This window comes from Lepisosteus platostomus, chromosome 5 (genome assembly GCF_059453375.1).
Source record: "Lepisosteus platostomus isolate fLepPlt1 chromosome 5, fLepPlt1.hap1, whole genome shotgun sequence".
Classification (NCBI taxonomy): Eukaryota; Metazoa; Chordata; class Actinopteri; order Semionotiformes; family Lepisosteidae; genus Lepisosteus; species Lepisosteus platostomus.
Window position 1 is genome coordinate 18,460,833 of NC_142615.1, and position 23,803 is coordinate 18,484,635.

General features: G+C 44.7%; 9 non-coding genes across 9 annotated transcripts; 3 read left to right on the forward strand and 6 right to left on the reverse strand.

The window, feature by feature from the left end:
- Positions 1–638: 638 nt before the first annotated feature.
- trnad-guc (transfer RNA aspartic acid (anticodon GUC)) lies at positions 639–710 on the forward strand. The gene has a single exon. It is a non-coding gene; the product is annotated as a tRNA-Asp (tRNA).
- Positions 711–2,744: 2,034 nt separating this feature from the next.
- trnav-aac (transfer RNA valine (anticodon AAC)) lies at positions 2,745–2,817 on the reverse strand. Its single transcript has one exon. It is a non-coding gene; the product is annotated as a tRNA-Val (tRNA).
- A 109-nt stretch (positions 2,818–2,926) lies between these two features.
- On the reverse strand, positions 2,927–2,999 carry trnaf-gaa (transfer RNA phenylalanine (anticodon GAA)). Its single transcript has one exon. It is a non-coding gene; the product is annotated as a tRNA-Phe (tRNA).
- Positions 3,000–4,232: 1,233 nt separating this feature from the next.
- trnav-cac (transfer RNA valine (anticodon CAC)) lies at positions 4,233–4,305 on the reverse strand. Its single transcript has one exon. It is a non-coding gene; the product is annotated as a tRNA-Val (tRNA).
- Positions 4,306–4,991: 686 nt separating this feature from the next.
- Positions 4,992–5,063, forward strand: trnah-gug (transfer RNA histidin (anticodon GUG)). The gene has a single exon. It is a non-coding gene; the product is annotated as a tRNA-His (tRNA).
- Positions 5,064–5,637: 574 nt separating this feature from the next.
- trnav-aac (transfer RNA valine (anticodon AAC)) lies at positions 5,638–5,710 on the reverse strand. Its single transcript has one exon. It is a non-coding gene; the product is annotated as a tRNA-Val (tRNA).
- Positions 5,711–5,819: 109 nt separating this feature from the next.
- On the reverse strand, positions 5,820–5,892 carry trnaf-gaa (transfer RNA phenylalanine (anticodon GAA)). The gene has a single exon. It is a non-coding gene; the product is annotated as a tRNA-Phe (tRNA).
- Positions 5,893–7,607: 1,715 nt separating this feature from the next.
- trnav-cac (transfer RNA valine (anticodon CAC)) lies at positions 7,608–7,680 on the reverse strand. Its single transcript has one exon. It is a non-coding gene; the product is annotated as a tRNA-Val (tRNA).
- Positions 7,681–16,100: 8,420 nt separating this feature from the next.
- Positions 16,101–16,193, forward strand: trnar-ucu (transfer RNA arginine (anticodon UCU)). Its single transcript has 2 exons — positions 16,101–16,137; positions 16,158–16,193. It is a non-coding gene; the product is annotated as a tRNA-Arg (tRNA).
- The last annotated feature ends 7,610 nt before the right edge of the window (positions 16,194–23,803 follow it).

A 23,803-nucleotide genomic window follows, 5' to 3' on the forward strand; every position in this document is an offset into this window, starting at 1 on the left:
ACACACCCGCCCCTCCTCACACAGACCGTGGAAAAGCCCCCGAGTGGGAGGGCTCGCTCTTCCTCCCAGGAGCTCTTGGACACGACGCCCAGACAGGGCGCGGGGAGCCGCCGCCTGCAAACACGGCTCCAGGCAGGACTCCACTCCGCAGGAGCCGCAGAGCAGAGGAGATGAGGGCAGCTTAGCTCCTGTGCAGAGACCTGAGCTGTTGTTGCTGTGGATGCTGTCTTTTCTGCACTCGGGGTAGGAGTGAATGTTGAGTTGCCCTTAGAAATGAAGCAGAGCACTTCAACGGCACGGGTGTGTGTGTGTGTGCGCCCTGGTGATTCTGGGAGACAGATCGAACCTGGGCTAAAAGAGAGGGGGCTTAGCCCTCTTCCATTTGCTAGTTCAAAGTTTTACAACCCCTTTGTATCTGCTAGGCGGCGCAGTCGTCGTGCACAAAGAACACTTTGAAAAGCGTCAAAGGCAAGTCATTCCGAGTTGGTCGTTTGTGTTTTCCGTTCAGACGCGAAATGCTGACATGATCTCTCGGCTCCTCGGTTGTCATTTCTGCTCCGTAAAGGGATCACAGCACGCGTCGGCTTCCAGCATGCTGGGTCGGGACACGATGCCGGGGGTTGGAGAGAGCGATGTCTTCCTCGTTAGTATAGTGGCAAGTATCCCCGCCTGTCACGCGGGAGACCGGGGTTCGATTCCCCGACGGGGAGTAGCTTTTCTTTCACCTCCTTAGAGAAATGACTGCCTTTCACTTCTCTGTTTTCTTTCACAGCGTCGTGCACCTTTTCATTGCTCTCGCTTTCAGAGCCTCCGCACGGCAGTCGACTCGACATCAGGAAGCACATTGAAGTGAAAGCAGGAAGCGCTGCGACATGCACTGTGCAGATCCCGCCACACTAAGAGGTGAGTGGGTCTGTTCGATGCACAAAGAACGCTTTGAGAAGCGTCAAAGGCAAGTCATTCCGAGTTGGTCGTTTGTGTTTTCCGTTCAGACGCGAAATGCTGAAATGATCTCTCGGCTCCTCGGTTGTCATTTCTGCTCCGTAAAGGAATCACAGCACGCGTCGGCTTCCAGCACGGTGGGTCGGGACACGATGCCGGGGGTCGGAGAGAGCGATGTCTTCCTCGTTAGTATAGGACCTGTCACCTGTCCCCACCTGTCACGCGGGAGACTGGGGTGCATCAGGACGCGCCTTGAAGTGAAAGCAGGATGCGCTGTGACATGCACTGTGCAGATCCCGCCACACTAAGAGGTGGGTCCAGTGGGTCTGTTCGATCACAGCGCTAGGCGAATCCCCAATCCCCTTTTGTGCCTGGCGACAAAAGATGTCTGTTTCCGCCCGGTTTCGAACCGGGGACCTTTCGCGTGTGAGGCGAACGTTATAACCACTACACTACGGAAACGGTGGTAAGACGTGCCCAGCGGCCCAGCGCTGAGCTTCGCTAATGCGATTTAGCTGCTTCCAGTGCCTTTATTGGAGTGCGCTGATGAACCGTGCTCTCTCTCCAGAGACCAGCACGCCTGTCATGGACGGAGCAGGAAAGGCGGCGCCACATTCTACAGCCCTCTCCACGCAATCGACGAAATCGGGCTACTGAAGTGGAGAAAATCGCCTCTCCAGAAAGTACAAATATCATCTTGGAGACTATCAATCCTATTGCCAAAGGTCAGCCCTGTCTACCAGAGTAACCCTCCCACAGCGATGATCAGCTCGTCTCACACGCGAGAAGTTTCGGTTGGAAACAAGCGCCCCCTCTTCTCGCACGTTTTGCACGTTCGAGTAGTTTTAATGCGGCTCTTTCGTACACGGTGCTGATCTTTTGAAAAGCAGGAGGCAAAACCGAGTCGAACCGCCTGGGTGAAAACCAGGAACCCTAACCGCTAGACTATATGGCAGCGAACAACCATGCTGTTCCCGGCATCATGCAAGCAAACTACATAAATATGAGAAAACACGCAAGAGAGTTGTCACTCAGAGTGTCGAAGGGTCGATGTATACTGGGGCTCAGTTGAAATGCAACGTCAGGACTTTTCCGAACTATGTCACACGAAGAGAGCACAGCCCTTTCCACCCTGCCGCGTGTGTCTCGGTAACTTGCTGTGATCGAATAGTGGTCAGTACTTTGCGTTGTGGCCGCAACAACCCCGGTTCGAATCCGGGTCACGGCAGAATAGGGGCGTCTGCTTTTACTACTCGCACGAATGAAGGCAAAAAAAAGCCAATCGACGTGAACGAACGGCGCTTTACAGAGGAGTACTGCCTGACTGGATCGTTGATGAACGACAGAGGCCACTCCGACCTCTTCTCGGTTTTCTTCAATGACTTACTAAGGATCTTCTTCACATTCGCCCATGCAGGGGAAGCCAGTTACACCAAAGCAAACGCAGGAAAGTGCATTTCAAGCAGAGACCAGGAGGGACTTGTTTACACCGAGAGTGGGCGGAGAATGGAACAATGCGCCCAGCCCTGTTGCTGGAGCCGATTCTTGATGAGCTCTTGGGCTCACTAAGAGGCCCCCGCTGGATGCTAATCTTTCTGTTGTTCTTGCAGGTCCTGCGCTGCTTTTGAGCCGACAGAGCTCGACCTGGTCTGTCGGCACAGCCCAATTGCAAATGATCGGCTCCGCGTACAGAAGGAACGTGCGTTTGGTACAAGAGTGCACGAAGGCACCGGAAATACATTGGGAACAAATGACCGGTCGCTCAAGACCTCTGTGAAGTACAGGAGCGTGCAAAACGAGGCTGTTTCCACCCGGTCTCGAACCGGGGACCTTTCGCGTGTTAGGCGAACGTGATAGCCGCTACACTACGGAAACCTGTAGGGACTGCTGCTGGTGTCTCGCTTGCGTTTCGGGCTGAGAAAGGGACGCGTCACTTTAGGCAGGTGGCGCTGGAGAGAGGAACAAAGGGCGCGATGAAACAAAATGCCGAAACCCGGGATCGAACCAGGGACCTTTAGATCTTCAGTCTAACGCTCTCCCAACTGAGCTATTTCGGCAGGGCGCAAAGCCCACAGCCACCTGCTCCAGCCTTCCTGTGTTGTGGCATGAGCGCACCAAGAGTAGCGGGAGAGTGTTGCAGGAACGTCACTCAGAAGGAAAGCCACCCAGCTGCGCCCTCTGAGCTCTGTCCAGCGCATCTTCCTCGCATGGACTCCTGCCTGCGACGGGCAGGAAACAATTAGCAAGAACAGAACGACACCCCATGGGTGTCTCATGACCGCACCTTAGGTTGTGACACGTGCAGGTGTGAGGGGTTGCCGGGCTACTTTGGAGCAGAGCTTGGGCGGAGGGGGGGCGGGAAAGCAGACAAAGAGGTGACACCTCAAGGTCTGCACGATCACAGCTCTCCGCCGCCCCAGGCTTCCGCTCGATAAGCTACTGGACACACCCGCCCCTCCTCACACAGACCGTGTAAAAGCCCCCGAGTGGGAGGGCTCGCTCTTCCTCCCAGGAGCTCTTGGACACGACGCCCTGACAGGGCGCGGGGAGCCGCCGCCTGCAAACACGGCTCCAGGCAGGACTCCACTCCGCAGGAGCCGCAGAGCAGAGGAGATGAGGGCAGCTTAGCTCCTGTGCAGAGACCTGAGCTGTTGTTGCTGTGGATGCTGTCTTTTCTGCACTCGGGGTAGGAGTGAATGTTGAGTTGCCCTTAGAAATGAAGCAGAGCACTTCAACGGCACGGGTGTGTGTGTGTGTGCGCCCTGGTGATTCTGGGAGACAGATCGAACCTGGGCTAAAAGAGAGGGGGCTTAGCCCTCTTCCATTTGCTAGTTCAAAGTTGTACAACCCCTTTGTATCTGCTAGGCGGCGCAGTCGTCGTGCACAAAGAACACTTTGAAAAGCGTCAAAGGCAAGTCATTCCGAGTTGGTCGTTTGTGTTTTCCGTTCAGACGCGAAATGCTGACATGATCTCTCGGCTCCTCGGTTGTCATTTCTGCTCCGTAAAGGAATCACAGCACGCGTCGGCTTCCAGCACGGTGGGTCGGGACACGATGCCGGGGGTCGGAGAGAGCGATGTCTTCCTCGTTAGTATAGGACCTGTCACCTGTCCCCACCTGTCACGCGGGAGACTGGGGTGCATCAGGACGCGCCTTGAAGTGAAAGCAGGATGCGCTGTGACATGCACTGTGCAGATCCCGCCACACTAAGAGGTGGGTCCAGTGGGTCTGTTCGATCACAGCGCTAGGCAAATCCCCAATCCCCTTTTGTGCCTGGCGACAAAAGATGTCTGTTTCCGCCCGGTTTCGAACCGGGGACCTTTCGCGTGTGAGGCGAACGTGATAACCACTACACTACGGAAACGGTGGTAAGACGTGCCCAGCGGCCCAGCCCTGAGCTTCGCCAATGCGATTCAGCTGCTTCCAGTGCCTTTATTGGAGTGCGCTGATGGACCGTGCTCTCTCTCCAGAGACCAGCACGCCTGTCATGGACGGAGCAGGAAAGGCGGCGCCACATTCTACAGCCCTCTCCACGCAATCGACGAAATCGGGCTACTGAAGTGGAGAAAATCGCCTCTCCAGAAAGTGCAAATATCATCTTGGAGACTATAAATCCTATTGCCGAAGGTCAGCCCTGCCTACCAGAGTAACCCTCCCACAGCGATGATCAGCTCGTCTCACACGCGAGAAGTTTCGGTTGGAAACAAGCGCCCCCTCTTCTCGCACGTTTTGCACGTTCGAGTAGTTTTAATGCGGCTCTTTCGTACACGGTGCTGATCTTTTGGAAAGCAGGAGGCAAAACCGAGTCGAACCGCCTGGGTGAAAACCAGGAACCCTAACCGCTAGACTATATGGCAGCGAACAACCATGCTGTTCCAGGCATCATGCAAGCAAACTACATAAATATGAGAAAACACGCAAGAGAGTTGTCACTCAGAGTGTCGAAGGGTCGATGTATACTGGGGCTCAGTTGAAATGCAACGTCAGGACTTTTCTGAATTATGTCACACGAAGAGAGCACAGCCCTTTCCGCGCGTGTCTCGGTAACTCGCTGTGATCGTATAGTGGTCAGTACTTTGCGTTGTGGCCGCAACAACCCCGGTTCGAATCCGGGTCACGGCAGAATAGGGGCGTCTGCTTTTACTACTCGCACGAATGAAGGCAAAAAAAAGCCAATCGACGTGAACGAACGGCGCTTTACAGAGGAGTACTGCCTGACTGGATCGTTGATGAACGACAGAGGCTACTCCGACCTCTTCTCGGTTTTCTTCAATGACTTACTAAGGATCTTCTTCACATTCGCCCATGCAGGGGAAGCCAGTTACACCAAAGCAAACGCAGGAAAGTGCATTTCAAGCAGAGACCAGGAGGGACTTGTTTACACCGAGAGTGGGCGGAGAATGGAACAATGCGCCCAGCCCTGTTGCTGGAGCCGATTCTTGATGAGCTCTTGGGCTCACTAAGAGGCCCCCGCTGGATGCTAATCTTTCTGTTGTTCTTGCAGGTCCTGCGCTGCTTTTGAGCCGACAGAGCTCGACCTGGTCTGTCGGCACAGCCCAATTGCAAATGATCGGCTCCGTGTACAGAAGGAACGTGCGTTTGGTACAAGAGTGCACGAAGGCACCGGAAATACATTGGGAACAAATGACCGGTCGCTCAAGACCTCTGTGAAGTACAGGAGCGTGCAAAACAAGGCTGTTTCCGCCCGGTCTCGAACCAGGGACCTTTCGCGTGTTAGGCGAACGTGATAGCCGCTACACTACGGAAACCTGAAGGAACTGCTGCTGGTGTCTCGCTTGCGTTTCGGGCTGAGAAAGGGACGCGTCACTTTAGGCAGGTGGCGCTGGAGAGAGGAACAAAGGGCGCGATGAAACAAAATGCCGAAACCCGGGATCGAACCAGGGACCTTTAGATCTTCAGTCTAACGCTCTCCCAACTGAGCTATTTCGGCAGTGCGCAAAGCCCACAGCCACCTGCTCCAGCCTTCCTGTGTTGTGGCATGAGCGCACCAAGAGTAGCGGGAGAGTGTTGCAGGAACGTCACTCAGAAGGAAAGCCACCCAGCTGCGCCCTCTGAGCTCTGTCCAGCGCATCTTCCTCGCATGGACTCCTGCCTGCGACGGGCAGGAAACAATTAGCAAGAACAGAACGACACCCCATGGGTGTCTCATGACCGCACCTTAGGTTGTGACACGTGCAGGTGTGAGGGGTTGCCGGGCTACTTTGGAGCAGAGCTTGGGCGGAGGGGGGGCGGGAAAGCAGACAAAGAGGTGACACCTCAAGGTCTGCACGATCACAGCTCTCCGCCGCCCCAGGCTTCCGCTCGATAAGCTACTGGACACACCCGCCCCTCCTCACACAGACCGTGGAAAAGCCCCCGAGTGGGAGGGCTCTCTCTTCCTCCCAGGAGCTCTTGGACACGACGCCCAGACAGGGCGCGGGGAGCCGCCGCCTGCAAACACGGCTCCAGGCAGGACCCCACTCCGCAGGAGCCGCAGAGCAGAGGAGATGAGGGCAGCTTAGCTCCTGTGCAGAGACCTGAGCTGTTGTTGCTGTGGATGCTGTCTTTTCTGCACTCGGGGTAGGAGTGAATGTTGAGTTGCCCTTAGAAATGAAGCAGAGCACTTCAACGGCACGGGTGTGTGTGTGTGCGCCCTGGTGATTCTGGGAGACAGATCGAACCTGGGCTAAAAGAGAGGGGGCTTAGCCCTCTTCCATTTGCTAGTTCAAAGTTGTACAACCCCTTTGTATCTGCTAGGCGGCGCAGTCGTCGTGCACAAAGAACACTTTGAAAAGCGTCAAAGGCAAGTCATTCCGAGTTGGTCGTTTGTGTTTTCCGTTCAGACGCGAAATGCTGACATGATCTCTCGGCTCCTCGGTTGTCATTTCTGCTCCGTAAAGGGATCACAGCACGCGTCGGCTTCCAGCATGCTGGGTCGGGACACGATGCCGGGGGTTGGAGAGAGCGATGTCTTCCTTGTTAGTATAGTGGCAAGTATCCCCGCCTGTCACGCGGGAGATCGGGGTTCGATTCCCCGATGGGGAGTAGCTTTTCTTTCACCTCCTTAGAGAAATGACTGCCTTTCACTTCTCTGTTTTCTTTCACAGCGTCGTGCACCTTTTCATTGCTCTCGCTTTCAGAGCCTCCGCACGGCAGTCGACTCGACATCAGGAAGCACATTGAAGTGAAAGCAGGAAGCGCTGCGACATGCACTGTGCAGATCCCGCCACACTAAGAGGTGAGTGGGTCTGTTCGATGCACAAAGAACGCTTTGAGAAGCGTCAAAGGCAAGTCATTCCGAGTTGGTCGTTTGTGTTTTCCGTTCAGACGCGAAATGCTGAAATGATCTCTCGGCTCCTCGGTTGTCATTTCTGCTCCGTAAAGGAATCACAGCACGCGTCGGCTTCCAGCACGGTGGGTCGGGACACGATGCCGGGGGTCGGAGAGAGCGATGTCTTCCTCGTTAGTATAGGACCTGTCACCTGTCCCCACCTGTCACGTGGGAGACTGGGGTGCATCAGGAAGCGCCTTGAAGTGAAAGCAGGATGCGCTGTGACATGCACTGTGCAGATCCCGCCACACTAAGAGGTGGGTCCAGTGGGTCTGTTCGATCACAGCGCTAGGCGAATCCCCAATCCCCTTTTGTGCCTGGCGACAAAAGATGTCTGTTTCCGCCCGGTTTCGAACCGGGGACCTTTCGCGTGTGAGGCGAACGTGATAACCACTACACTACGGAAACGGTGGAAAGACGTGCCCAGCGGCCCAGCGCTGAGCTTCGCCAATGCGATTCAGCTGCTTCCAGTGCCTTTATTGGAGTGCGCTGATGGACCGTGCTCTCTCTCCAGAGACCAGCACGCCTGTCATGGACGGAGCAGGAAAGGCGGCGCCACATTCTACAGCCCTCTCCACGCAATCGACGAAATCGGGCTACTGAAGTGGAGAAAATCGCCTCTCCAGAAAGTGCAAATATCATCTTGGAGACTATAAATCCTATTGCCGAAGGTCAGCCCTGTCTACCAGAGTAACCCTCCCACAGCGATGATCAGCTCGTCTCACACGCGAGAAGTTTCGGTTGGAAACAAGCGCCCCCTCTTCTCGCACGTTTTGCACGTTCGAGTAGTTTTAATGCGGCTCTTTCGTACAGCGTGCTGATCTTTTGGAAAGCAGAAGGCAAAACCGAGTCAAACCCGGGCCGCCTGGGTGAAAACCAGGAACCCTAACCGCTAGACTATATGGCAACGAGCAGCCATGCTGTTCCCGGCATCATGCAAGCAAACTACATACAGATGCAGCCATTCAAAGTGTGCGGTACAGACACATACCGCAGGTAAGATGACACGGGGTACCGCGGTGCGTGATTGGTTGACCGACAGGGGCACTCGTGATCCGTTGGTCTGTCGTAGAAAGACTTACTGTAAACGTCTTTACTGTGCCCATTGTAGATATTGAATTTTACCACTGAAGGGAAATCTTAGTAGCTGAGCATAAAAAGAATAGGAGCATATTGTAACGCGTGTGAAGGCCATAAACGATATTAATTTTGGAACGTAAACATACAGTATATAGCTGGTCTCAGTACTTTAAAAAAAATACACACCAGTATTCCATTTCTCCCTAAAGATTGTAAGCTTCGAAGTCTTTAACTAACGTGATACCGGAGTCAACAAGCATACTTTTAGAATTTGATTAAAAGGGAATATAATATGGAATCGCGTATCTCAAAAATTTAATAACGGTATGATTATATCCGTGTACTGCGGCAGGGCTGTGTAGGGCTGTTTCGCCTGCTTGTTCGTGCAAGCTGTCTTGTAGCCTACTGGTTCAGGTGTGTGACTGCCAACTAGCAGGTTGTGTGTTCAAATCCAGCTGGTGCTGGACTTTTCATTTTTATTTATTTATTTTTTAATCGCGTAACATAAACATATTACCGTATGCAAACTGTACTGTATACAGTATGTATATGTATATTTAATGTCTTAACTGTGCCCGTTTAATTGAATTTAAAAAAATTATTTAAAACACGAACATTAAGCTGTTTACATCTTCCGCCTGAGAACAGTCACCCGTTGCTACCCAACGCAGAATGGTGATTGGCTGACACCATCTGACACCCCTCTGATTGGAGAAAAAAGACGTGCTGGTGTGCTATACATACTGTACCAGGAAGAGGATTTCTTTCTATTCAAAACGTGTATTTTAAAAGTTTAAGAAGTAAAAACCTTACAGCGTACACAGATTTCTAAACTGATCAGGATCGTTATCTTTGTCTTATGCATAATAATGTTCACCGCTCTGTCCAGCAAATTAATAATAAACTTTATTTTATATAGCGTTTTAAACGAATAAGTAATTAGATTGCTCATAAACCTAATCACTTGCTTTTTCTTTTTATTTAGGCTCTGATTTCAACTATAGATCGTATTATTAATAACCATAATAACAACCAACCAACAAAAACAACCATATAAACATAATACCAACCAAAAACATAGATAACAACCACAATACAAAATCAAATAATAAAACCATTTTACTCTCGCAAAGTCCTCAATTACCATAACCCCGCCCCTTATGCAAAACCAAACCTTTCTCCCATCCCAGTTTATCCTGTTTATCATAAACAAAATCCACCTCAATTTTCAACATAAAGCATTACACAAAATCAATACCTCAACACTCTATACTCAACAACGATAATTCACAAACAACCAGAACATGTAACTCCACATTCCTAAATAGACCTTATTTCCATAGCCCCACCCCTTATGCAAAACCAACATCCCTCCCCTGTTCTCTCTCTCCGCTGGCGTTTGTAATCGTTTTTATTTTTAAATAAATTTTAGCAAAGTCATGTATTTTTTAAATCTTAAGATTTCTATATTTATGTCTTTATTTAGTGGTTTCATTAGTGACAAAGGCTAAACTTTCTTGGAAAAATGTCTTTTATGTAAACCATGTTTGCTATTAATTCATTTAGGGCTAGAATATGTTCATTGTCTTCCAATGAAAGAATGGTTCCTTTTGCCGTAGTCGGGTAGACATTAGAAGCTTGCCACGCCCGGACTGTTACACCAAAGCATTAGCATGTTAAAGCGATTTCATTGAGGAGCCTAGCTTTCTTAACTAGTAAGTAATGTACTTTTGGAGGGGGGGGGTGTCTTTCGCTGGAAAACTTGCCCCCTTCTACTTTGAAAATACCTGTGAAACCGGTTTAATTTGTCACAGCCAGCACTCCCGCAGAGAGGGGGGTTGTACTTGTTAATGTCTTAGCCGGAACACATCATTATATCTCATTTTGTATTTCTATAAAAAATCGTTTGCCCAGCCTAACACTATTGTTGTTATTGTTTTTATCCTGTAAAGCGCTTTGAGCAGCACAGCTTTCTCACCAGTTAGATTACTTTTTGATACTATCCTTACACAAAGCAGAAACTTCTTGTATTTTCCGATGACATACAAGTGGAAAGATTACAGATTTTAATCGTCTTTTTTCTGAACCAGGGAAAATCTGATCATGTTTCTCTATAACAATAATAAAAAACTTTATTTTACATATCACCTTTAAAAGTGGCATCTCAAAGCAATACAGTAGATGGAAACCACAGATTACAAAGTAAATACCCAGACAAACGCAAACGCGTTTTTAATAAAATGCTTTTATTCATTCAGCAGAGAGAGCGTAAAACCTGGGCATAACAGCTGTTCCTTTTTCTGATCACCCGCTCTCTGGATACACGTCTCACCTGTCCTGTTCTTTGTTTTCCTAATTTGCTGATTATGCCTTCTGCGATCCACTCCTGCCCTCACACCCAAAGAAGACTATTTTAAATTGATTTGCGCGGTCCATTGTGCAATTAACACTTGTATGTGCTGTCCTTAAGGTGATATCACATAAAGGTGATATGTAAAATAATGTTTTTTTATTGTTATAGAGAAACATGATCAGATTTTCCCCGTATCAGAAAAAAAGATCTAAAGTATACTAATTTGTCACTAGTATACTTTTAATACAGTCTTTGCTGTGCTCTTGAGGATCCTTGTAATATTTCGAGCTCTGGTTGAATGATAAGTGTAGCAGTTTAAATAATTTTCGTAGTTAGATATTATGAAACGCTCTGTTAAAAGCAAGGGAGTTTTTATGTCCATTACAGTAAAAGAAAATGCCTGACAAAGCAGGGCTTGGACAGATTCCAAGTGCATTTTTGCAATTTGCGTTGCATTGTGCTGCTGTAATACAGTTTAAAATAATTAAAAGTCTAAACAGTATCAGCTTTATTTATGGGTTGCAATTTAAAAAAAGTCAAAAACCGCACTCAAAATGCAATTTAGAGCTTTCTGGCAAGAGGAGACACCCAAATTAATAATGTAACATGCCACTGCATGAACAAGGTTATACTGCTATTTCCTTAGATACGCGATTAAAAAATAATTTTTATTAAATTTTTAATAAAATGTTTTTGTTCACTCATAATCTGACAATTTCAGGAAGACTAAGGAAGGACTAAGGGAATTGTCATCTGTTGTGAAAGGTCTGTGAGCTCTGTGACTTTGAGACCACTTGTTATCCCAGGTTGTTTGAATTGCCACAATTCAAATAGAGAAAAAAGAGCTGACTGACAAGATTTAAGATGTGGCTGTCAATGTTGGATTAAAAAAAACACATTGCCCGATGTTAGTTGCATTGCTTGAAAAATAATTTTATTTCGAGAGACTGGATAAGTAATTCAAGTGTTTTTTTTTAACTTCCTGAAAAACAAATAATAATTTAACTTTATGTGCAAATGTTTTATGATATGTCGCTGTTGTGAATGTCTGTGGAGTGCCTGTCTGTCCTGGCTATGCTCTCTCGCTTGCTCGCCCTCCCCTTCTCTCTCTCTCTCAATTCAAGGTGCTTTATTAGCATGACAGATTGGTACAATCAGTGTTGGGTATTTACTTTGCTTTGAGATGCCACTTTTAAAGGTGATATATAAAATCAAGGCTTTAACTTGCTTTAACTCCGCAAGTCTGAGTTCTCGTGTCTGTCCTATCCAAACCCGAAAGTATTACAATATGTATCTTTATAGCAGGTGGTGTACAACTTTTTAGCATAGATTACACTTTTCTAAAATGTATTTAAAAAAAAAAACGATTACAATCTAATCTTTCCATGTTTGATCCCAGGATCCCAAGAAAAATAAATCTAAACGGGGAGAATGCTATGCTGAACGTTAATTAAGATACTTAGAAGACAAAGATATCAATTTATGTTGCATTTGTCTGATTGTGAATCAAAAAACACATATATTTAAACCTGCGTTTGCGATTTAAATCAAAACGCGATTTAAATCAATATAAATGTTTATATTGTAACACATAGGTGACTATTCATTGTTATTAAAATGACTTAAATTCGATCATGTTGTGATATTTAGAAATATAAATTTGTTTGGTGCGAGTGAGGTTTTATTTAATCTCTGACCCAGGGAAATGTTTTATTTTTTCAAAGAAATGTTTGTTGAAAAAAAAGTCATGACTCAAGCAGGATTCAAACACACAGCATGTGAAGTAGGAGCCAGGAGCCTAACCCACAGTGCCACCAGCAAGGTCACATGCAGAGTGCTGAAAAAGCACTACAGAAACATTATCAACAGACAATGTACAGCATGTACTATTCTTGTGTTGCGGTACATGAATATAATTATATCGTTATTAATTTCTTTAGATACGCAATTCCATATTATATTCCCTTTTAATCAAATTCTAAAAGTATGCTTGTTGACTCCAGTATCACATTAGTTAAAGACTTCGAAGCTTAAAATGTTAAGGGAGAAATGGAATACTGGTGTGTATTTTTTATTTAAAGTACAGAGACCAGCCATATACTGTATGTTTATGTTCCAAAATTAATATTGTTTATGGCCTTCACACGCGTTACAGTATGCTCCTATTCTTTTTATGCTCAGGTACTAAGATTTCCCTTCAGTGGTAAAATTCCATATGAATATTCAATGCTAAAATGGGCACAGTAAAGACATTTACTGTAAATCTTTCTACGACCGACCAACGGACTACGAGTGCCCCTGTCGGTCAACCAATCACGTACCGCGGTATTTTGCGTCATCCCGCATCACAATTTGCGACGCCGTAGCCAATTACCTCCGGTATGTGTCTGTATTTGTAAGCAAAGGAGAGTCCGTGCTGCGTGTGAAACACATCAATAGTTCAGCATTTCTGAAACGTTTAATTGAATTGACAAAGAAATCCTCTCCTTAAACTTCAAAAAAGGATTATCTGTGGAGCCAGCAGGCGTAACACTGCAGTTGCCCGTTTCTCACAGGTGTTTGAAGTTGTGGATAACATTTAGTTAAACCTAATAACTGGTTGGGCCACCCTTAGAAGCAACAACTGCAATCAAGCGTTTGCGATAACTGGCAATGAGTCTTTTACAATGCTGTGGAGGAAATTTGGCCCACTCATCTTTGCAGAATTGTTGTAATTCAGCCACTATGGAGGGTTTTCGAGCCTTAACCGCTTTTTTAAGGTCATGCCACAACATCTCAATCGGATTCAGGTCAGGACTTTGACTAGGCCACTCCAAAGTCTTCATTTTGTTTTTCTTAAGCCATTCAGAGGTGGACTTGCTGGTGTGTTTTGAACTTGAACTTGAACTTTATTGCCATATGTAACCGGTACTGGTACAATGGAATTCTTACTTACAGAAAGTCTCTCGATTGTAAAACAAGTGTAAAAAACAAGACAAAGTGCAAACAGTGCATCAAGACAATGTACAAACAAACAATAGACAATGTGCAAGTAAACATGTAGACAGTTTGAATGTAAACAATACAGACGTGTAAACAATGACTGGAGATGTGCAATAGATAAGAAATCATAAAGAGGTAGATGGTGATGGTGTAGGTGTGGTCCGAGGGGGATGGCTAAATTTCTTCGCCAGTCTCACTGCTTGTGGATAGAAGCTATTGAAGAATCTAGTGTTAAGTGTCCGTATGCTCTTATATCTCTTGCCTGAGGGCAGTGGGGTGAAGAGCTCATGCCCGGGGTGGTGACTGTCCTCTGTGATGGCCAGAATTCTACCATGGCAGCGGTCCTCATAGAGCTGTTTAATCTCGGTGAGACCGCAGCCGATGATCTTCTGGGCCATATTGACCATTCTCTGTAGTGCCTTTCTTTCTCGCGAAGAGGTGTTACCATACCACACAGTGATCCCGTTGGTGAGGACGCTTTCGATGGTGCAGCGGTAGAAGTTCACCAACACATGTATTGGCATCCCGCATCGCTTGAGGCACCTCAAGAAATAAAGGTGCTGCTGAGCCTTCTTCATGATAGAGTCAGTGTTCACAGTCCAGGTTAGATCTTTAATGTGAATTCCCAAAAACCTAAAGCTGGTGACTGTTTCCACTTCCGTTCCATCAATACTGAGTGGGCTGTGAGTGTATGGCCTGTGTCTCCGAAAATCCACTATTAGCTCTTTCGTTTTCTTTATGTTCAAGTCCAGGTTATTGCTATGACACCACCTAAGCAGCTGTACAACTTCATCCCTGTAAGTGGACTTGTCATCATCACTGATCAGTCCTATTATAGTGGTGTCATCGGCAAACTTAATGATGCGGTTGTTGCTGTGTCTTGCTGTGCAGTCGTGAGTAAATAGGGAGTACAACCTTGGACTCAGACAGCAGCCTTGTGGGGTTCCAGTGCTCAGGGTGAGTGGTGTTGATGTTTTATTGCCTATCTGCACCACCTGTGGTCTCTCGATAAGAAAGTCCAGCAGCCAGTTGCAGACAGAGTTGCACAGACCTAATCCCCTGAGCTTTGTCACCAGTTGACTGGGTATGATGGAATTGAATGCTAAACTGTAGTCCACAAACAGCATTCTCACATACGAGTTCTTAGTGTCCAGTTGTTCCAAGGTTGTATGCAGAGCCAGGGAGACAGCATCATCCACTGATCTGTTGTTCTGGTAGGCGAACTGCAAGGGGTCCAGGGACTCTGTGATGGAGGAGTTGATGTGTGACAACACCAGCTTCTCCAGGCATTTCATCACCACAGATGTTAATGCTACTGGGCAGTAATCATTCAGGCATGTCACTTTTGTCTTTTTGGGGGTTGGAACAATAGTGTTTTTTTTAAAGCAGATGGGGACCATGGACTGTGACAGGGAGGAGTTAAAGATGTCCGTAAACACTGTGGTCAGCTGGGCTGCACATGTCCTCAGGACGTGAGGTGGTATCCCATCAGGCCCTGCAGCCTTACGGATTTTCACCCTGCTCAGAGTCTTCTGCACGTCCTGCTCTGAGAGTTTCAGAACAAACTCGCCCTGCACACTTGGGGTCTTCTCAGCATTGCCCGTGTTCAGAGCATCAAAGCGGGCATAGAATTTGCCCACTTTGGATCATTGTCCTGCTGCAGAACCCAAGTGCACTTCAGCTTGAGGTCACGAACAGATGGCTGGACATTCTCCTTCAGGATTTCTTGGTAGACAGCAGAATTCATGGTTCCATTTACCACAGCAAGTCTTCCAGGTCCTGAAGCAGCAAAACAGCCCCAGACCATCACACTACCACCACCATATTTTACTGTTGGTATGATGTTCCTTTTCTGAAATGCTGTGTTACTTTTACGCCAGATGTAATGGGACACACCTTCCAAAAAGTTCAACTTTTGTCTCGTCAGTCCACAGAGTATTTTCCCAAAAGTCTTGGGGGTCATCAAGATGTTTTCTGGCTCATCAGTGGTTTTCGTCTTGGAATTCTGCCATGCAGGCCATTTTTGCCCAGTCTCTTTCTTATGGTGGAGTCATGAACACTGATCTTAACTGAGGCAAGTGAAGCCTGCAGTTCTTTGGATGTTGTTGTGGGGTTTTTTGTGACCTCTTGGATGAGTCGTCACTGTGCTCTTGGGGTAATTTTGGTCTTTAGAAATGGCTTTATAAACTTTTCCAGACTGATAAATCTCAATCACTTTTTCACACAGGGCCATGTAGGTTTGGATTTTTTTTCCCTTAATAATAAAAACCTTCATTTAAAAACTGCATTTTGTGTTTACTTGTGTTATCTTTGTCTAATATTTCAATTTGTTTGATGATCTGAAACTTTCAGTGTGACAAACATGCAAAAAAATAAGAAATCAGGAAGGGGGCAAACACTTTTTCACACAGCTGGCTCTGTGGCGCAATGGAGAGCGCGTTGGACTTCTAGGCCTTGATAGAATGAAGTCATTCAAAGGTTGTGGGTTCGAGTCCCCCCAGAGTCATGTGTCATTTTTATTGAACCTTTCGAAATCCTCTAGGGATTGGTGTTGATCAAGTCAAATACAGGACTTCTTAAGAGTCCACAGTTGAAAATGAACCAGCAGCCACAAGAAAGAAATAAGCACTGGACTGTGATCACATCACTCCTGTCCTGGAGTCCTTGCACTGGCTTCCTGTCAACTTCAAAATCCTCAAGCTCACCTATAAGGCTCTCCATGGCTTAGCACCTCAGTACCTGTCTGGGTTATCGCCCTACTCCCCACCTCACAACCTCCGCTCTTCTAATTGTGTTTTCCTATCTGTCCCCCAGTCCATCTACTCTCTATGGGTGACAGGGCCTTCTCCTGTTTTGCCCCAAAGCTCTGGATCTTTATCCCCAAGGATATCAGAGAGTCACCTTCTCTAAACTCCTTCAAATCCAGACTCAAAACCCTCTTCTTTAGAAGAGCCTTTAATGAACTATTCTTTACCCCCTCTGTTCCTACTGTATTTAATACCACCATCTATTGTCTCCTCTAACTGTGTATTCTCATCCTGCTTATCTTGTGTATTTTTTTAACTTTATTGTTGTCATTCTGTAAAGTGCTTTGAAAAGCCACCTTTAAAGGCGCTATATAATGTAAAGATTATTATTATTATTATTAATAATGAACAGTGCATTTAACACTGAGCACATGCGGTCCTTCTTTGCAAAGGATTGCAAAGGTTGGGAATTAGCTTTTCACTCATGTTGTTGAAGACCGTATCCTGGCTGTGTTGCAGGAAATGTCTGGATGCCATCACCGGATCAAGGAGAGGATCAGGGTTTTGGGAAGTCTTTTTGATGCCTGACACTGTGTGTTTCCTGGTTGTAACGGGTGTCATTCTGGACCTAAACAACAGAGAACACCATTGAAATCGCTGAACTGCCTAGCGGACACTTTGTCGCCTTCTTCTGACCTGTAATTAATGCGATTCTCTGAAAACGTGGCACGTTGTATCTGTGCTACCTTTATGCAGGGTGACCATACTCATAAGGATCATAGATTCGATCACAAGCATCTAAAAACGAGAATGAGAAAATGACATCACGCTATAAGGCTGAATGGCACGAATTCTCCTGTTCCTTCTGCAGCAAATGTGAGTTTTTTTGCTTCTTAACACTGAGATAGTTGGAGATATTTGGCAGCTGTGGGATTCCAACTCAACCCTCAAAGAGACTGGAGCTTTAATCCAGCTCTAAACTAAAAACTGGGTGACTTGTAAGGGCTGGTAGGAAAGGAAAAGAATAAATGCTTCTTTTTTGGTCTTTAGCTACTAAAAGAAAGGAAAAAAATATTTGATTATTATTTATTCACCAGTTGTTTTGATCAAATCATTGTAACGCAGTGCCATATTAAGGTATAATATGTACATGAACGTCATGTCTGAGTCGATGATGGCAGCTGAGTATCGCTGGAGGACAGTTCATCATGAGTGGGTAAGCCTGCATAATGAGGGAGAAGAGATCAGCCTCTCTGACGCAGTGTCCAGTGACACTAACCTTCTGTCCTACTGTTCTCTGCTAATGTAGAGGGTGAATGTTTATTTAGGTGAATGTAAGGTTTCATTCTTGTAAAATATTTCCGAGCACTTTTTTTGTTGCTGAAAATTAATCTTATGCATTTGAATGAATTCCGATATTGTCACCTAATTCTATACATTGTTTCATCAGACTAGAACATTTAGAGGAGCTCAATTGCATTTATGAATTGCATAGTGATAGTATTTCTTTCCGTTTAAATACTTCAGTCAAAAATGTAGAGAAGGTGCTCCTGTTTTCACCATTATAAGAACTGTGATGCACCAGTAATATTTACTCTCACAAAAGTATTGTAATTGTATTGTTCTGTTCTGTAACAATCTTGAGTGACACAAACCTTCTGTTTTACTGCACTACACTTCTCCAGAGGCCAGTTCAGCACACAAGGATCCTCAGTCAAACAAACACTGCAATCGCTTGATAAAAGCCATTCCTCATCCTTTCTCTTAGTATTGGTGCAACTTTTGTATGCAAAGAAGGCGATTTGACAATGAAAGGTGCAATCATCTTAAAGAGAGTCTTCATGAAGGCATGCACAGCTTAAGGCACATGAAGCTGAATCCGTGAGCTGATTGACACAAAACAATGTCGCATCGCATTATCCGCAAAGCTGTTTTGCTTGTCTGACCACCTCTTCGTACTTTACAGTGAGCGCACATATTTCAGTTTCTTCTTTTGTATTTTCCTTACTATTTTACTGTCCCTTTCCCCCATGTGGAGATGTATCCACTGCCAAAACTGCTGTCTGATTATTTAAATTATCTGTAAAACTGTTACATGACTTCATCTAATTGTAAATTTATAAGACAGTCTGTGAGACATTTGTGAGAGTAACTGAATCCCAGGGCTGGTGTGGAATCACACACAGACAGGTCTTCTGTGTGATCTGAGTCCCACTGCTCAGAGCTACAGACTGGTCAAATGGTCACTATTGTAGACCATCGGACCATCGGCTACAAATAATCAATATACTGATCATAGTGTCACTACTGGTGTTTATTACATAAATACTATATATAAATAATAAGATAATTCCACACTCATGTGTGTTATAAAACATTTATAAATTTTGGGAGGCTGACATACAGTAAAGAAAGTAATACCGAAGGGCTGGAAGTCCTGGAAAGGGTTCATAGAAACTTCTTGCTTCTGACCTGGAACAGAGCCCACAGCTGCCAGATCAGTGACCCCTGAGCCCAGTTCACAGAGAGGAGAACCAGGAGCTCTTCTCTGTCTCTAAGAGGCTGTGAGGAAGGAGAAAAGGGGGAGATGTGACTTGAGTCCAGGCTGTTATGATATTATTCATGAAGCAGCACTGATTGTCTGAATATTTTCTGGTCCTGGATTGTGAAGATAGTGAGCAGTATGGAGTTGAGCTTCAGTCTGAATGTTAGTCTACACTGTGAATCCGAATGAGAAGAGAATATTGATTTTTTATTCTGCCTAAGAGATTTTTTCTTCTTTGCCAGGTGGTGTTACATCCCCTTTAGATACTCTACACAGACTGCCAGAGAGAAGAAGAGAGAGAGAGATGGACAGATAAGAGCACACGCAGTGAGAGAGACATACGTCTTGATTTACTTTGAAGCAAATGTTCATTTCCTTTCTGGAACAAGTTGTTTCTGAACTTCAAGACATTCATACAACTTCTGAAAGATAAAATACAAATCTTGCTTATCAGGACAGAAGAAATACTGCAAAAAAATGTCAGTGATTTTTTCTCATTTTAACGAAATGTGCAGAAAAACAACGGCAGTGCATCTCCATCGTCTTGATTTAGCTTAATACAAGTATTCACTCCCTTTAATGAAAATAAAAACCTGTGAAAGATGAAATAAAGTTCTTGATTATTCTTCGTCAGTGCAGAAGAAGTACTGCCAGCTGGCAGGAAAATGCCAGTATTTTATTTTCTTAAACTGCAAACGTATGAATGGTGAAAATGTGTCTCTGTGCAGCTATTAAACAAAGAGCTGGTGGTTCAAGCACACTCAGGGACATGCTTCAGATTGTTATGATGTAACATAACCATCGCTAAAAATTGATGGGATTTCTTCCCAAACCCTCTTGAACTTCGCAGCAAATGTGTGTTTTACTTGTGTGGAACTACAAGTAAAGAATTAAGTACCTAAGTCAATGTCCAAGAAAACCATCTTCACATGGGGAATTTTTCTTCAACTGGCTGTTGGGAGAATTCATTTATACACCCGTTGTATCCTTAGCAAAAATATTTTAAAATTAGAACACAGATTTGTTGGAGAACTTGACGGTCCTTGACAATTATTATTAAATAAGTATTATACAAATGTGCATTGCTATTTTAAATATGTACCTTAATTGTAATATATATAAACATAAATACTTTGATATGGATATTCATATATTCAGCACACTTCCACTGCGCCACTCTGCTGACAGCTGTCTTAGTGTGATGCAACACAACTTTTCTATCTTTGCTTTCGAAAAGTGCGCCCAAGATGAAAAGTCTAAACGGTTAACGCAGACGTCACTTTGAGCACTTGGTCTTTTATAGTACGAATCATCACACGCTGCTCTACATGGACGTGTCTTCAAGATCGTTGTGAACCAAAGCTTCTTCTTTCCTAGGCAACTGATTCTTTCGTCGTTAATTCCCAAATCTTCAATGAGAATCAGTGAAATGAAAACCAAACACACTCGCTTCCTAGTGTGAAAGAAAAATGATTGAAGCATTTGAGAAATAACGAGAGTAGTCTGAACAGCTCCAGCCTATCAACTGCTCTACAAAGAGATCGCTCCCTCTACACCCAGTTTATAACACTGAAAATGATTCAGAAAGCACAGCAAAGTTCTAAAAGCAGAGGTTGAAAAGCATCTATAAAAAATAAAATAAAATAAAAATAAATAAAAATAATAATAAAAAAAGCGTCTGGATACGTAAAATGTCAATTTAGTAACATCTTCAGCTTTGAAAGATTGTAATCCATATATTTTTGTTGCACTCTTTTTTACATAACAGGCTTTCGATAAATAAACTGTATTGTAATGAAGGCTGCATTAGTAAATGTGTATCTACTGTAGCATTGTTAAATAAAATCGGGACATGTGCCAGTCTCGAATTAATCACTCTTTGCAGGCACATTACGGAAACCTGCAGATGTTCGCTGGGAGAAGTGACTCCTGCAAAGAGTGTTAATCGTCGAGAAAAGCACTCCTCTCGGGAATATATTTCCAATTTCTGAAGAGCCGATTTTCGCGATTTTTTCCCCGATATTCTTTTTCCAGTGCGGTTATTGATCGCGTTCGAAAGATGATTTTCATAATGGACGTGTTGCCTGCAAAGTCACAGTGAAACTGTTAATGGCGAAAAGATTCAGAATATTTTTTTTTAGAATACCCATTTAATTTTTTAGCATTCTTACAAGCAAATTGTTTATGGAAACGCTAGTGTAAATTACAGTGTAAATAGACAGGAGCTATTACTATTTTAAACACTAGTTGTGATAGCTGTAGCTCTTATCTGCATCTGAGTTCCCGGTATGAATACTATAGGTTATAATTTATCTGCTCGGGCTAGGATACGTTCCTGTTTCTCAGTTTGATCAAATATGTACTGAAAATACATTGAAAAAAACGGTGTCGGTGACACCCCCTACACATCTCGGTGGAAGTTGCCATGTTCAAAAAATCCTAAAAAGAGAATTAAAGTTTCACACAACAAAGCATGACTGTGAAAGGTCAGGAGGCCTGCCTAGTGAGCACAACACTTGATCACAGTAAAAAAATAATTAAAAAATAAAGAAATGGTCCACAACTCAAAGCAAGGTTGTATAAGTTTAGGGAAGCTGTCTGGTGTGTAAAACACCTGGTTGCAGCACTGTGGCTGTTGTGCTTGAAGAGCTATTGACTCATGAATAGCACCCGCCCATCCCCATGTTCCGCCTGTCTAATGGTGCCATATTGAAAAAATCATAAAAAATAAAGAAAGGGGCCACAGCCACAGCAAGGTTGTATAAGGTTAGGGGAGCTGTCTGGTGTGTAAAACACCTGGTTGCAGCACTGTGGCTGTTGTGCTTGAAGAGCTATTGACTCGTGAATAGCAGCCCCCTATCCCCATGTACCGGCTGTCTAATGGTGCCATATTGAAAAAATCATAAAAAATAAAGAAAGGGGCCACAGCCACAGCAAGGTTGTACAAGGTTAGGGGGGCTATCTGGTGTGTAAAACACTTGGTTTCAACAGTGTGGCTGTTGTACTTGAAATGCTATTGAGCCACGAAGAAGACCCACCTATCCCAGTGTATCACCTGTAGTGTTATCTTCAAAAAATCATAAAAAAATTAAGAAAGGGGCACAGCCACAGCCAGGTTGTATAAGGTTAGGGGGCCTGTTTGGTGTGTAAAACACTTGGTTTCAGCAGTGTGGCTGTTGTATTTGAAATGCTATTGAGCTGTGAAGACGACCTGTCCCAGTGTATAACCTGTAGTGTTATCTTCAAAAAAGCATACAAAAATAAAGGTTCCACAACCCAAAACAAAGCTGGGAAAAGTCAGAGGACCTGCTTAGTGTGCAATACTCTTGCAGCATTGTGGGTGCTGTGGTTTAAATGCTATTGGTTTGTGAACAGAATACCTCTATCCCAGTGCATTGTGCCACATTAAATAAAAGCACGAGAAAAAGAGATTCAGAACACAAAGCTGTGTCAGTGTTCTGTGTAAAAAGTCGGTCTGAACATCATGGGAGCTGTTTTTAATAAGCTGCTGAGAAAAGAATATTTTAATCTTCCTGTTTTCAGTAGTATTGTCAATATAGTTGACCCTTACCTGAATGAAAATAGGATGTAAAGGACGGGTTTCAGAAATCAAACAAAGCTTTATTCCCGTGCTTACAGTCTGGGTAATTGGAGACTGCGCTGTTCTGCTTCCTATGGTCATATACGGGTTTTTCTCACGAAGCCATATTGAACAGTATTTCTCGTGTTGTGAACGTGTGCACACAGTGGTCCCCCGGGTTCCAGTTCGTGCGTAATTACGCATCGATGAAAAACCAGAGGTTTAAAAAAAGATAATTAGCTCACTGATACTTTGATGTAGAGGCTCTGGAAATATCCACAAGTTGTGGTCTTTAAAATGCATTTGGTTTGAAGGCGTTCTGTGCTTCCATTGCGAAGATATGGACAAAAGAATATTCGAGTGTGGTTAAAAAAACGTCATAAAAACGACAAAGTGAAGGCTGAGAAAGCATTCACAATGTATTTTATACACAAAGCATGTGTTTTTGTAACTCTAAGAGATTTCGCGAAAGCGCTACAGGCGTGCCAAAATCGTTTTCGAACTTCAAGCTAACTTTACCCCGGTAGCATTGGTCAATGCGGTCAGGTCGGGACTAAAACGATAGTTAGGTGCTGGTTCAAGCATATCTAGGCACGCCTTTCTCACTGTTCCATCGTGAACATCTTCTAGAGAAAAAGTGTCATGTACTGTTTAATACATTATTGACCTTATCGATATTTTGTGGGAATAAAAATGCTTTGCATGTATCGAATTACAGCACGTAACAACTGACTACCTGAGTCGATATAATTGGCAATTTCCAATATCAACATCAGAAACTTCAAGAAAAATAAGATTCCATATCTTGGAATGTAGGGCGGGAGAATTCATTTATACTCCTGTTGCATCTTGAGCTAAACTTTTTTTTTAAATATGACGCAGATTTGCTCAAGATACTTGTAATCGCCTTAAAGAGAGTTTTAATGAAGACATACATCGGCTAGCTCTCCACTGTTAATTGACAGAACTTTTGAAGAAACTGTTCTCATATAAGCAACATACAAATTACACATCTTAATGAACATGAAGGGAAATCCGGGTTGTGAATAACATAAAACTGTCACTTTACATAATTGAGTTCTTGAGGATGGCACCTAAGACCACTCAGCCATCCTGACAAGCAGTGGAGGATGCCTGTTGCTTTGTCAAAGGATTATTAACTACTACTGACAGTTCTTTTCTTATTATTACAGAGATTTCTACATTGCAAGACAATTGACGATTTAGATAAAGGTATGTCGCAG